The following is a 14,338-nucleotide window of genomic DNA, read 5'->3' as shown; positions in this document are numbered from 1 at the left end:
GTTAGTGCAAACGATACACCTTAGTTACCAGTCCGGTCGGGCGGATCCTCCTCGCCTGGCGGGTCCGAAAGATCCAGCAGGCCTTCTGACAGAAATTGTTCCAGGATTGTAGCCACCTGGATGTCTGTTGTGAAGTCGATGACCTCAGGTTCAGACACGAGTTCCTCCACCATCTGCTCCATTTCCTCCTGCTGCGCAAGGGAATCTTCGCAGATTTCCACGACTTGTCGCTTTGAGGACTCAGCAGCTGGGCTGTCCCTCACCTTTCTCTTCCTCTGGATGGCACCTGAGGAGACAAGAGGGGGAAAATCCTCCAGGGAGAGGACTCCAGCAGCTGGAGGGGAAGATGTTAGTGCTGCTGGAGCTGGGGAGAAGGGAGGCTGGGTTGGGAGAGGTGCAGGTGACAGGACCACTGAGATGGGTGGGTAGGAGAAGGTGAGAGCCTCAGTGGGGGTGACAGGGGTTGGGGACGGGGGGGTGGGGAGGGCCGGGCGAGGGAGGGTGGGAAGGGTAGGGCGAGGGAGGGCCGGGAGAGGGGGGGGAGGGACTGTCGTCTTCTTACCATCCTTCTTTTTCCCGGTCTTCTGTGCCGCTGGAGCTCTGGCTGGGGCGGGGTTCCCTCTGGCTGGAGCTTTCGCTGCTACAGTTGCCCAGGATCGATCCCTCTTCGGGCAGTCCTTGTAAGAGTGGGCTGCTTGTCCGCAGAGGTTGCACATTGTCCGTTTCGGGCAGTCTTTGGTCTCGTGTCCTGTTACCCGGCAGTTCTTGCAGGCGTCCTCCTTGCAGTCCTTCACCGAATGACCCTTCTTGCTGCATCTCCTGCAGATCTGCGGCATGTCCGGGTAATAGATGAGGCCGTAGGAGTTGCCCAGCGAGAATGACTGGGGCAGGTGCTGGAGGCCGTCTTCCGCGCTCGAATCCTTGTTCAGTCGGACGATTACCGACCACTTGCCAGTCCAGAAGCCGAGTCCGTTCAGGATGTGGGTGGGTTCCCTCACCACTGTGCAGAACCGCTTCAGGAGCGTGGTGATGTCTTTGCCGGGGGTGTGTGGGTTCCGCATTGAGACCGTCACCCGCCTTTCCTCTCTTTGGACAGGGCAGTTGCCCACAAAGCGAGAGAAAGGGGATTCAGGCCTCGCCGCTTTCACCATCTCCCAGTACCTTCTGCAGATGTTGATCGAAGCGAAGGTCACGAAGAACATCCCGGTCATGAAGGCCTGGATACTGATGGTCTCCGGCTTAGCGAAGCCCTGATCCAGGAGCATCTTCTGGCAGAACACTTCTTCCGTCATGTCCGGCACTCTCCCGTCCACCTCCTTGAGCTTCAGGGCCACCGTCTGCTTCATCCAGGGCTCCAGGGTTGGAGCAGCCTGGTTCGGCTTCCTGGTGGCCTGTTGGCTTGAGGAGGCTTCAGGAGGAGATGTCCTGGCCTGGGCCGGCTCACCTTGTCCATCAGCCTTCTCCTTCTGGGTGGCAGGGTTGCTGGTTGAGGCCATGGCTTCTTCCAGCTGTTCCTGTCGCTTGGGGAGGATCTTCGATAGCTCTTTCCCGAAGGGGACGGAGCTATGCAAATCTTCTCCTTGCTGGCCGAGGTTCTTCCACGAAATTTCTTCCGCAGCGGTTCCTCGTCGAGCTTCTTCTTCTGCGGCCGAGCTTCTTCGAAGATCCCCTTCAGCGGCGGCTCTTCTCCGAAGTTCTCCTTCTTCTTCCCGGCAGCGATCTCCCGGAGCTTCTTCCTCGATGGCGGCTTCTCCCTTCTGGATCGTCGTCTTCGCTGGTTCTTCTCCGCAGTTCGTCGCCGGCTTCGTCTGGAACGCTCTTGGATCGCTAAGCTAGTGTTTATAGCCCCCAGTGGTTCTCCGAGCTATCTATCCTTACAAGGACTGATAAGAACAGATACTACACTTGATCTTAGCCAAAAGGCCGAGAAGCGATAACCCGAGCGGCCCTTGCCTTGCCCGAGCCTGTCCCATACTGCTGTTCACCCCTTGCAGCGATTCAGCCTACTCCTAGGCAATTCCATGGGGCCCTGCAGGCTCACACACATTTACAGCTACTAAGCGGGAGGTGAATAAAGGCCGGAGAGGAAGCCAGACAGGATTTGCTTCTTTTGCTTGCACCACAATGCAGTGCTGAAAGAGGAGGAATCTACATAAAAACGCCTTCCTGGCAACGCCCAAATGCCCTCCTGCCATGCAGATAAACACTGGCAGCGGCAGCAAGTGCATGCCCACAGCCACCCCTTGTTCCTTCACACCTTGTATCAGCTTTAATCCAGTCCTGTGCTGCCTGCTGAGCAGCACTGAACAACACTGCCTGGGCCCAGGCTTTTATCTCTGAGGCAGGCCCCATTATGATGTCAGAAAGCTGGCTCTGGAATCCTGAGGGCTCCACTATGACACGTGCAAAGTTCCGTCTGAACTTTATATAAGACTGTGAGGCTCAGTCAGTCACTCAGTGTTGCCTGAGAGGGCAACACTGCAACAGCCGGCCGCCAGGCTGTCTTTTTTTTGCACATTTATTTGCCTCCAGGAGGCCACAAGAGGGAGACAAGGGACTGCAAAATGGAAAATAGGCATCCACCAACTTTACAGACAACTTCTCTTTGCTCCTACAACCTCCATCCTTGCACAGTTTGTTATTCTTCCAGGTAACATAGTAACAAATCCAAATTGCTGCTCTCTTTGTAGGCAAGCAAGGGTTTGTTGCAACTGCAATTCTTACTTCTTCTTGAAATGTAGGGACGACAGTACATTCCATCACATCCACCTAGTGTACACAGGTAGGTCCATTGTGGCGGGTAGGCGGCTGGCTGCTTTAATGGCTGTTTGCTGTTCCCCTACTCCACTCCACTCCACTATTTGACTGTGGTGCTGCATCAATCAGTGGCTGGCTCAGGTGCAGCTCTTTAACTTACCTAGGAGGGAGGGAGGGAGGGCGGAGAGAAGACAAGGAAGGTGAATGAGCTGTTCCAATGTGAAATGCCGGAAACACAGAAACACAGAAGACACACACACACACACACACACACACACAACAAGAGGTGGCAATGTATTCATTAATTGCATTTAATAAATGAGCTCATTATCACACATGACTGTACAAATGCATTGTCCAACAGGTGTTGAAATAATGGGATTAAAAGGGGAGATCCCTTCAGAAAGACAGAAACAATGGCAAAGAGAAAAAACACTTTTGGAATCTGATTTTAGTCAACACATAAGGGAAGGGTGCACCGGTCCTGGAAATACTGCAATACCAGGTCAATGCGTGGAGTGGACAGAGCAAGCTCTATTTCCATCTCCCTGTTCTAAAAATCCATTTAATATATGGTCCCCAGATAGGGGACGTATCAGATATTAAACTGATAAGAACAGATACTACACTTGATCTTAGCCAAAAGGCCGAGAAGCGATAACCCGAGCGGCCCTTGCCTTGCCCGAGCCTGTCCCATACTGCTGTTCACCCCTTGCAGCGATTCAGCCTACTCCTAGGCAATTCCATGGGGCCCTGCAGGCTCACACACATTTACAGCTACTAAGCGGGAGGTGAATAAAGGCCGGAGAGGAAGCCAGACAGGATTTGCTTCTTTTGCTTGCACCACAATGCAGTGCTGAAAGAGGAGGAATCTACATAAAAACGCCTTCCTGGCAACGCCCAAATGCCCTCCTGCCATGCAGATAAACACTGGCAGCGGCAGCAAGTGCATGCCCACAGCCACCCCTTGTTCCTTCACACCTTGTATCAGCTTTAATCCAGTCCTGTGCTGCCTGCTGAGCAGCACTGAACAACACTGCCTGGGCCCAGGCTTTTATCTCTGAGGCAGGCCCCATTATGATGTCAGAAAGCTGGCTCTGGAATCCTGAGGGCTCCACTATGACACGTGCAAAGTTCCGTCTGAACTTTATATAAGACTGTGAGGCTCAGTCAGTCACTCAGTGTTGCCTGAGAGGGCAACACTGCAACAGCCGGCCGCCAGGCTGTCTTTTTTTTGCACATTTATTTGCCTCCAGGAGGCCACAAGAGGGAGACAAGGGACTGCAAAATGGAAAATAGGCATCCACCAACTTTACAGACAACTTCTCTTTGCTCCTACAACCTCCATCCTTGCACAGTTTGTTATTCTTCCAGGTAACATAGTAACAAATCCAAATTGCTGCTCTCTTTGTAGGCAAGCAAGGGTTTGTTGCAACTGCAATTCTTACTTCTTCTTGAAATGTAGGGACGACAGTACATTCCATCACATCCACCTAGTGTACACAGGTAGGTCCATTGTGGCGGGTAGGCGGCTGGCTGCTTTAATGGCTGTTTGCTGTTCCCCTACTCCACTCCACTCCACTATTTGACTGTGGTGCTGCATCAATCAGTGGCTGGCTCAGGTGCAGCTCTTTAACTTACCTAGGAGGGAGGGAGGGAGGGCGGAGAGAAGACAAGGAAGGTGAATGAGCTGTTCCAATGTGAAATGCCGGAAACACAGAAACACAGAAGACACACACACACACACACACACACACACAACAAGAGGTGGCAATGTATTCATTAATTGCATTTAATAAATGAGCTCATTATCACACATGACTGTACAAATGCATTGTCCAACAGGTGTTGAAATAATGGGATTAAAAGGGGAGATCCCTTCAGAAAGACAGAAACAATGGCAAAGAGAAAAAACACTTTTGGAATCTGATTTTAGTCAACACATAAGGGAAGGGTGCACCGGTCCTGGAAATACTGCAATACCAGGTCAATGCGTGGAGTGGACAGAGCAAGCTCTATTTCCATCTCCCTGTTCTAAAAATCCATTTAATATATGGTCCCCAGATAGGGGACGTATCAGATATTAAACTGATAAGAACAGATACTACACTTGATCTTAGCCAAAAGGCCGAGAAGCGATAACCCGAGCGGCCCTTGCCTTGCCCGAGCCTGTCCCATACTGCTGTTCACCCCTTGCAGCGATTCAGCCTACTCCTAGGCAATTCCATGGGGCCCTGCAGGCTCACACACATTTACAGCTACTAAGCGGGAGGTGAATAAAGGCCGGAGAGGAAGCCAGACAGGATTTGCTTCTTTTGCTTGCACCACAATGCAGTGCTGAAAGAGGAGGAATCTACATAAAAACGCCTTCCTGGCAACGCCCAAATGCCCTCCTGCCATGCAGATAAACACTGGCAGCGGCAGCAAGTGCATGCCCACAGCCACCCCTTGTTCCTTCACACCTTGTATCAGCTTTAATCCAGTCCTGTGCTGCCTGCTGAGCAGCACTGAACAACACTGCCTGGGCCCAGGCTTTTATCTCTGAGGCAGGCCCCATTATGATGTCAGAAAGCTGGCTCTGGAATCCTGAGGGCTCCACTATGACACGTGCAAAGTTCCGTCTGAACTTTATATAAGACTGTGAGGCTCAGTCAGTCACTCAGTGTTGCCTGAGAGGGCAACACTGCAACAGCCGGCCGCCAGGCTGTCTTTTTTTTGCACATTTATTTGCCTCCAGGAGGCCACAAGAGGGAGACAAGGGACTGCAAAATGGAAAATAGGCATCCACCAACTTTACAGACAACTTCTCTTTGCTCCTACAACCTCCATCCTTGCACAGTTTGTTATTCTTCCAGGTAACATAGTAACAAATCCAAATTGCTGCTCTCTTTGTAGGCAAGCAAGGGTTTGTTGCAACTGCAATTCTTACTTCTTCTTGAAATGTAGGGACGACAGTACATTCCATCACATCCACCTAGTGTACACAGGTAGGTCCATTGTGGCGGGTAGGCGGCTGGCTGCTTTAATGGCTGTTTGCTGTTCCCCTACTCCACTCCACTCCACTATTTGACTGTGGTGCTGCATCAATCAGTGGCTGGCTCAGGTGCAGCTCTTTAACTTACCTAGGAGGGAGGGAGGGAGGGCGGAGAGAAGACAAGGAAGGTGAATGAGCTGTTCCAATGTGAAATGCCGGAAACACAGAAACACAGAAGACACACACACACACACACACACACACACAACAAGAGGTGGCAATGTATTCATTAATTGCATTTAATAAATGAGCTCATTATCACACATGACTGTACAAATGCATTGTCCAACAGGTGTTGAAATAATGGGATTAAAAGGGGAGATCCCTTCAGAAAGACAGAAACAATGGCAAAGAGAAAAAACACTTTTGGAATCTGATTTTAGTCAACACATAAGGGAAGGGTGCACCGGTCCTGGAAATACTGCAATACCAGGTCAATGCGTGGAGTGGACAGAGCAAGCTCTATTTCCATCTCCCTGTTCTAAAAATCCATTTAATATATGGTCCCCAGATAGGGGACGTATCAGATATTAAACTGATAAGAACAGATACTACACTTGATCTTAGCCAAAAGGCCGAGAAGCGATAACCCGAGCGGCCCTTGCCTTGCCCGAGCCTGTCCCATACTGCTGTTCACCCCTTGCAGCGATTCAGCCTACTCCTAGGCAATTCCATGGGGCCCTGCAGGCTCACACACATTTACAGCTACTAAGCGGGAGGTGAATAAAGGCCGGAGAGGAAGCCAGACAGGATTTGCTTCTTTTGCTTGCACCACAATGCAGTGCTGAAAGAGGAGGAATCTACATAAAAACGCCTTCCTGGCAACGCCCAAATGCCCTCCTGCCATGCAGATAAACACTGGCAGCGGCAGCAAGTGCATGCCCACAGCCACCCCTTGTTCCTTCACACCTTGTATCAGCTTTAATCCAGTCCTGTGCTGCCTGCTGAGCAGCACTGAACAACACTGCCTGGGCCCAGGCTTTTATCTCTGAGGCAGGCCCCATTATGATGTCAGAAAGCTGGCTCTGGAATCCTGAGGGCTCCACTATGACACGTGCAAAGTTCCGTCTGAACTTTATATAAGACTGTGAGGCTCAGTCAGTCACTCAGTGTTGCCTGAGAGGGCAACACTGCAACAGCCGGCCGCCAGGCTGTCTTTTTTTTGCACATTTATTTGCCTCCAGGAGGCCACAAGAGGGAGACAAGGGACTGCAAAATGGAAAATAGGCATCCACCAACTTTACAGACAACTTCTCTTTGCTCCTACAACCTCCATCCTTGCACAGTTTGTTATTCTTCCAGGTAACATAGTAACAAATCCAAATTGCTGCTCTCTTTGTAGGCAAGCAAGGGTTTGTTGCAACTGCAATTCTTACTTCTTCTTGAAATGTAGGGACGACAGTACATTCCATCACATCCACCTAGTGTACACAGGTAGGTCCATTGTGGCGGGTAGGCGGCTGGCTGCTTTAATGGCTGTTTGCTGTTCCCCTACTCCACTCCACTCCACTATTTGACTGTGGTGCTGCATCAATCAGTGGCTGGCTCAGGTGCAGCTCTTTAACTTACCTAGGAGGGAGGGAGGGAGGGCGGAGAGAAGACAAGGAAGGTGAATGAGCTGTTCCAATGTGAAATGCCGGAAACACAGAAACACAGAAGACACACACACACACACACACACACACACAACAAGAGGTGGCAATGTATTCATTAATTGCATTTAATAAATGAGCTCATTATCACACATGACTGTACAAATGCATTGTCCAACAGGTGTTGAAATAATGGGATTAAAAGGGGAGATCCCTTCAGAAAGACAGAAACAATGGCAAAGAGAAAAAACACTTTTGGAATCTGATTTTAGTCAACACATAAGGGAAGGGTGCACCGGTCCTGGAAATACTGCAATACCAGGTCAATGCGTGGAGTGGACAGAGCAAGCTCTATTTCCATCTCCCTGTTCTAAAAATCCATTTAATATATGGTCCCCAGATAGGGGACGTATCAGATATTAAACTGATAAGAACAGATACTACACTTGATCTTAGCCAAAAGGCCGAGAAGCGATAACCCGAGCGGCCCTTGCCTTGCCCGAGCCTGTCCCATACTGCTGTTCACCCCTTGCAGCGATTCAGCCTACTCCTAGGCAATTCCATGGGGCCCTGCAGGCTCACACACATTTACAGCTACTAAGCGGGAGGTGAATAAAGGCCGGAGAGGAAGCCAGACAGGATTTGCTTCTTTTGCTTGCACCACAATGCAGTGCTGAAAGAGGAGGAATCTACATAAAAACGCCTTCCTGGCAACGCCCAAATGCCCTCCTGCCATGCAGATAAACACTGGCAGCGGCAGCAAGTGCATGCCCACAGCCACCCCTTGTTCCTTCACACCTTGTATCAGCTTTAATCCAGTCCTGTGCTGCCTGCTGAGCAGCACTGAACAACACTGCCTGGGCCCAGGCTTTTATCTCTGAGGCAGGCCCCATTATGATGTCAGAAAGCTGGCTCTGGAATCCTGAGGGCTCCACTATGACACGTGCAAAGTTCCGTCTGAACTTTATATAAGACTGTGAGGCTCAGTCAGTCACTCAGTGTTGCCTGAGAGGGCAACACTGCAACAGCCGGCCGCCAGGCTGTCTTTTTTTTGCACATTTATTTGCCTCCAGGAGGCCACAAGAGGGAGACAAGGGACTGCAAAATGGAAAATAGGCATCCACCAACTTTACAGACAACTTCTCTTTGCTCCTACAACCTCCATCCTTGCACAGTTTGTTATTCTTCCAGGTAACATAGTAACAAATCCAAATTGCTGCTCTCTTTGTAGGCAAGCAAGGGTTTGTTGCAACTGCAATTCTTACTTCTTCTTGAAATGTAGGGACGACAGTACATTCCATCACATCCACCTAGTGTACACAGGTAGGTCCATTGTGGCGGGTAGGCGGCTGGCTGCTTTAATGGCTGTTTGCTGTTCCCCTACTCCACTCCACTCCACTATTTGACTGTGGTGCTGCATCAATCAGTGGCTGGCTCAGGTGCAGCTCTTTAACTTACCTAGGAGGGAGGGAGGGAGGGCGGAGAGAAGACAAGGAAGGTGAATGAGCTGTTCCAATGTGAAATGCCGGAAACACAGAAACACAGAAGACACACACACACACACACACACACACACAACAAGAGGTGGCAATGTATTCATTAATTGCATTTAATAAATGAGCTCATTATCACACATGACTGTACAAATGCATTGTCCAACAGGTGTTGAAATAATGGGATTAAAAGGGGAGATCCCTTCAGAAAGACAGAAACAATGGCAAAGAGAAAAAACACTTTTGGAATCTGATTTTAGTCAACACATAAGGGAAGGGTGCACCGGTCCTGGAAATACTGCAATACCAGGTCAATGCGTGGAGTGGACAGAGCAAGCTCTATTTCCATCTCCCTGTTCTAAAAATCCATTTAATATATGGTCCCCAGATAGGGGACGTATCAGATATTAAACTGATAAGAACAGATTTTTTTTTTTTTTTTTTTAATTCATTCAGATCACGTCTTAAAAATCATAAAATTCAAAATAAAAAAGACTTAGATCATCACAATGAAAACTGAAAACGTACAATTAATTTTTGTTTTCCTCTTTCCTTTTTTTTCCTTAAGAAATCAAAAAAACATTCCTTTTTTAACAGCAATAGTTCCTAACATATCCACTAAATGTTCCTGCAAATCATTACCATCCCACTCACAGTTTACAATGCACGTTAACCATGTTGGCACACCATACCTTTCAAGAAACCCTGGTAAATTTTCTCTTACACAGAGCCGCACCCTCCTCCGCATTTTTTCAAAATTAATTTTACTACGTAACTGCTCTACTTCTTCCAATAACCTGTCTCTTTCTGCTCTTTCCTCTTCTGAAATGACACTTTTTTTCTTTCTCTCTGCTTTTTTCCTTTTTTTCTCATCACTTTGCCCACTTCCTTCCAATTTATGAAGCTTGCCTTCTTCCAAACTAACTTCCGCTTCCTTTCTTTTGACTATCTTCTTATTTTCCTCTTGTACCTCACGTTTGCTTTTCTTTGGGCACGATTTGAATATGTGCCCCTCCTCTCCACACATATTACATACTTTCCCTTTCTGACATTCATTATACTTATGTCCCTCTTGCAGACATTTTGTACACATTACTTTCTCACAGGCTTCTCTCTCATGACCATACTCTTTACAATTCAAACAAAACATATCCATTCCAAGAAAAAATAAATTTCCACACGCACTTCCAATCTTGAACCGCGCTGGAGGAAACAATAGGTTTCTAGATTCACCAATTCTCACAAATTTACAAAGAAATTTCCACTTCCCAGTCCAAAATCCAAAAGGGTTAAACACTTTCCCCTTTCCCACCACCTCCTCACAAAACTTATTGAGAAATAACTTAATGTCCTCTTCATCCACGTAAGGCGAAAACATTTTTACAACCACCAACTTTTTGTTTGGCACAAAATGTGGTGTTACCTTCACACCCACAAGTCTTGGGTCCCTTTTACCTTCCTTCAAGCGTTCTAAAAAGACAGCATAAATTTCTTCTGTGGCGAAGGTAACGTCAAAGCACCCTCTCCTCGGATAGTCCATCACCGCCAAAATGCATGATCTCTCCAGCTGAAAGAAATCCAACAAAAGAACCTTTGTGATGAACTCCAGATCCTTCCTTTGTCGCTCAGATTCCTCCACGAAAAACCGGACAGCATTCCTGGTACGCATATATTCGGGAATTTCCTCCATCCTGCTCCAAACGAATTCCAGCAATCTCCAAAGAATACCTTCAGTACCGAAGTACCAGGCAGGTGATCGCTCCCCGTTGCCCTGGACTAATCCTCCTCCCCAATAGCAGCAGAGGGGTGAAGTCTCTCCTAAGAGAAACGATCCCCCCAGGCCAAGGAAAAGGGTACCAGGGCACCTCCTGACCAAGAAACAAGGCAATACCCTAAAGTACTACACTTGATCTTAGCCAAAAGGCCGAGAAGCGATAACCCGAGCGGCCCTTGCCTTGCCCGAGCCTGTCCCATACTGCTGTTCACCCCTTGCAGCGATTCAGCCTACTCCTAGGCAATTCCATGGGGCCCTGCAGGCTCACACACATTTACAGCTACTAAGCGGGAGGTGAATAAAGGCCGGAGAGGAAGCCAGACAGGATTTGCTTCTTTTGCTTGCACCACAATGCAGTGCTGAAAGAGGAGGAATCTACATAAAAACGCCTTCCTGGCAACGCCCAAATGCCCTCCTGCCATGCAGATAAACACTGGCAGCGGCAGCAAGTGCATGCCCACAGCCACCCCTTGTTCCTTCACACCTTGTATCAGCTTTAATCCAGTCCTGTGCTGCCTGCTGAGCAGCACTGAACAACACTGCCTGGGCCCAGGCTTTTATCTCTGAGGCAGGCCCCATTATGATGTCAGAAAGCTGGCTCTGGAATCCTGAGGGCTCCACTATGACACGTGCAAAGTTCCGTCTGAACTTTATATAAGACTGTGAGGCTCAGTCAGTCACTCAGTGTTGCCTGAGAGGGCAACACTGCAACAGCCGGCCGCCAGGCTGTCTTTTTTTTGCACATTTATTTGCCTCCAGGAGGCCACAAGAGGGAGACAAGGGACTGCAAAATGGAAAATAGGCATCCACCAACTTTACAGACAACTTCTCTTTGCTCCTACAACCTCCATCCTTGCACAGTTTGTTATTCTTCCAGGTAACATAGTAACAAATCCAAATTGCTGCTCTCTTTGTAGGCAAGCAAGGGTTTGTTGCAACTGCAATTCTTACTTCTTCTTGAAATGTAGGGACGACAGTACATTCCATCACATCCACCTAGTGTACACAGGTAGGTCCATTGTGGCGGGTAGGCGGCTGGCTGCTTTAATGGCTGTTTGCTGTTCCCCTACTCCACTCCACTCCACTATTTGACTGTGGTGCTGCATCAATCAGTGGCTGGCTCAGGTGCAGCTCTTTAACTTACCTAGGAGGGAGGGAGGGAGGGCGGAGAGAAGACAAGGAAGGTGAATGAGCTGTTCCAATGTGAAATGCCGGAAACACAGAAACACAGAAGACACACACACACACACACACACACACACAACAAGAGGTGGCAATGTATTCATTAATTGCATTTAATAAATGAGCTCATTATCACACATGACTGTACAAATGCATTGTCCAACAGGTGTTGAAATAATGGGATTAAAAGGGGAGATCCCTTCAGAAAGACAGAAACAATGGCAAAGAGAAAAAACACTTTTGGAATCTGATTTTAGTCAACACATAAGGGAAGGGTGCACCGGTCCTGGAAATACTGCAATACCAGGTCAATGCGTGGAGTGGACAGAGCAAGCTCTATTTCCATCTCCCTGTTCTAAAAATCCATTTAATATATGGTCCCCAGATAGGGGACGTATCAGATATTAAACTGATAAGAACAGATACTACACTTGATCTTAGCCAAAAGGCCGAGAAGCGATAACCCGAGCGGCCCTTGCCTTGCCCGAGCCTGTCCCATACTGCTGTTCACCCCTTGCAGCGATTCAGCCTACTCCTAGGCAATTCCATGGGGCCCTGCAGGCTCACACACATTTACAGCTACTAAGCGGGAGGTGAATAAAGGCCGGAGAGGAAGCCAGACAGGATTTGCTTCTTTTGCTTGCACCACAATGCAGTGCTGAAAGAGGAGGAATCTACATAAAAACGCCTTCCTGGCAACGCCCAAATGCCCTCCTGCCATGCAGATAAACACTGGCAGCGGCAGCAAGTGCATGCCCACAGCCACCCCTTGTTCCTTCACACCTTGTATCAGCTTTAATCCAGTCCTGTGCTGCCTGCTGAGCAGCACTGAACAACACTGCCTGGGCCCAGGCTTTTATCTCTGAGGCAGGCCCCATTATGATGTCAGAAAGCTGGCTCTGGAATCCTGAGGGCTCCACTATGACACGTGCAAAGTTCCGTCTGAACTTTATATAAGACTGTGAGGCTCAGTCAGTCACTCAGTGTTGCCTGAGAGGGCAACACTGCAACAGCCGGCCGCCAGGCTGTCTTTTTTTTGCACATTTATTTGCCTCCAGGAGGCCACAAGAGGGAGACAAGGGACTGCAAAATGGAAAATAGGCATCCACCAACTTTACAGACAACTTCTCTTTGCTCCTACAACCTCCATCCTTGCACAGTTTGTTATTCTTCCAGGTAACATAGTAACAAATCCAAATTGCTGCTCTCTTTGTAGGCAAGCAAGGGTTTGTTGCAACTGCAATTCTTACTTCTTCTTGAAATGTAGGGACGACAGTACATTCCATCACATCCACCTAGTGTACACAGGTAGGTCCATTGTGGCGGGTAGGCGGCTGGCTGCTTTAATGGCTGTTTGCTGTTCCCCTACTCCACTCCACTCCACTATTTGACTGTGGTGCTGCATCAATCAGTGGCTGGCTCAGGTGCAGCTCTTTAACTTACCTAGGAGGGAGGGAGGGAGGGCGGAGAGAAGACAAGGAAGGTGAATGAGCTGTTCCAATGTGAAATGCCGGAAACACAGAAACACAGAAGACACACACACACACACACACACACACACAACAAGAGGTGGCAATGTATTCATTAATTGCATTTAATAAATGAGCTCATTATCACACATGACTGTACAAATGCATTGTCCAACAGGTGTTGAAATAATGGGATTAAAAGGGGAGATCCCTTCAGAAAGACAGAAACAATGGCAAAGAGAAAAAACACTTTTGGAATCTGATTTTAGTCAACACATAAGGGAAGGGTGCACCGGTCCTGGAAATACTGCAATACCAGGTCAATGCGTGGAGTGGACAGAGCAAGCTCTATTTCCATCTCCCTGTTCTAAAAATCCATTTAATATATGGTCCCCAGATAGGGGACGTATCAGATATTAAACTGATAAGAACAGATACTACACTTGATCTTAGCCAAAAGGCCGAGAAGCGATAACCCGAGCGGCCCTTGCCTTGCCCGAGCCTGTCCCATACTGCTGTTCACCCCTTGCAGCGATTCAGCCTACTCCTAGGCAATTCCATGGGGCCCTGCAGGCTCACACACATTTACAGCTACTAAGCGGGAGGTGAATAAAGGCCGGAGAGGAAGCCAGACAGGATTTGCTTCTTTTGCTTGCACCACAATGCAGTGCTGAAAGAGGAGGAATCTACATAAAAACGCCTTCCTGGCAACGCCCAAATGCCCTCCTGCCATGCAGATAAACACTGGCAGCGGCAGCAAGTGCATGCCCACAGCCACCCCTTGTTCCTTCACACCTTGTATCAGCTTTAATCCAGTCCTGTGCTGCCTGCTGAGCAGCACTGAACAACACTGCCTGGGCCCAGGCTTTTATCTCTGAGGCAGGCCCCATTATGATGTCAGAAAGCTGGCTCTGGAATCCTGAGGGCTCCACTATGACACGTGCAAAGTTCCGTCTGAACTTTATATAAGACTGTGAGGCTCAGTCAGTCACTCAGTGTTGCCTGAGAGGGCAACACTGCAACAGCCGGCCGCCAGG

The 14,338-nt window shown here is 48.7% G+C and overlaps 6 non-coding genes and 3 pseudogenes across 6 annotated transcripts; all 9 read right to left on the bottom strand.

Annotated features, from left to right (window-relative positions):
- Nucleotides 1-1,833: 1,833 nt before the first annotated feature.
- On the bottom strand, nucleotides 1,834-1,935 carry LOC142691279 (U2 spliceosomal RNA; annotated as a pseudogene).
- Nucleotides 1,936-3,225: 1,290 nt separating this feature from the next.
- LOC142691095 (U2 spliceosomal RNA) lies at nucleotides 3,226-3,416 on the bottom strand. The gene has a single exon (XR_012859745.1). It is a non-coding gene; the product is annotated as a U2 spliceosomal RNA (small nuclear RNA).
- A 1,290-nt stretch (nucleotides 3,417-4,706) lies between these two features.
- On the bottom strand, nucleotides 4,707-4,897 carry LOC142691094 (U2 spliceosomal RNA). The gene has a single exon (XR_012859744.1). It is a non-coding gene; the product is annotated as a U2 spliceosomal RNA (small nuclear RNA).
- A 1,290-nt stretch (nucleotides 4,898-6,187) lies between these two features.
- On the bottom strand, nucleotides 6,188-6,378 carry LOC142691093 (U2 spliceosomal RNA). Its single transcript, XR_012859743.1, has one exon. It is a non-coding gene; the product is annotated as a U2 spliceosomal RNA (small nuclear RNA).
- A 1,290-nt stretch (nucleotides 6,379-7,668) lies between these two features.
- On the bottom strand, nucleotides 7,669-7,859 carry LOC142691092 (U2 spliceosomal RNA). Its single transcript, XR_012859742.1, has one exon. It is a non-coding gene; the product is annotated as a U2 spliceosomal RNA (small nuclear RNA).
- A 1,290-nt stretch (nucleotides 7,860-9,149) lies between these two features.
- Nucleotides 9,150-9,351, bottom strand: LOC142691238 (U2 spliceosomal RNA; annotated as a pseudogene).
- A 1,350-nt stretch (nucleotides 9,352-10,701) lies between these two features.
- Nucleotides 10,702-10,812, bottom strand: LOC142691293 (U2 spliceosomal RNA; annotated as a pseudogene).
- Nucleotides 10,813-12,102: 1,290 nt separating this feature from the next.
- LOC142691091 (U2 spliceosomal RNA) lies at nucleotides 12,103-12,293 on the bottom strand. Its single transcript, XR_012859741.1, has one exon. It is a non-coding gene; the product is annotated as a U2 spliceosomal RNA (small nuclear RNA).
- A 1,290-nt stretch (nucleotides 12,294-13,583) lies between these two features.
- LOC142691090 (U2 spliceosomal RNA) lies at nucleotides 13,584-13,774 on the bottom strand. The gene has a single exon (XR_012859740.1). It is a non-coding gene; the product is annotated as a U2 spliceosomal RNA (small nuclear RNA).
- Between the last annotated feature and the right edge of the window lie 564 nt (nucleotides 13,775-14,338).

Source organism: Rhinoderma darwinii (genome assembly GCF_050947455.1).
Source record: "Rhinoderma darwinii isolate aRhiDar2 chromosome 5 unlocalized genomic scaffold, aRhiDar2.hap1 SUPER_5_unloc_36, whole genome shotgun sequence".
NCBI classification, from domain to species: domain Eukaryota; kingdom Metazoa; phylum Chordata; class Amphibia; order Anura; family Rhinodermatidae; genus Rhinoderma; species Rhinoderma darwinii.
The sequence above is the reverse complement of the archived record's forward strand: the minus strand, read 5'-3'. Positions and strand labels throughout refer to the sequence as shown.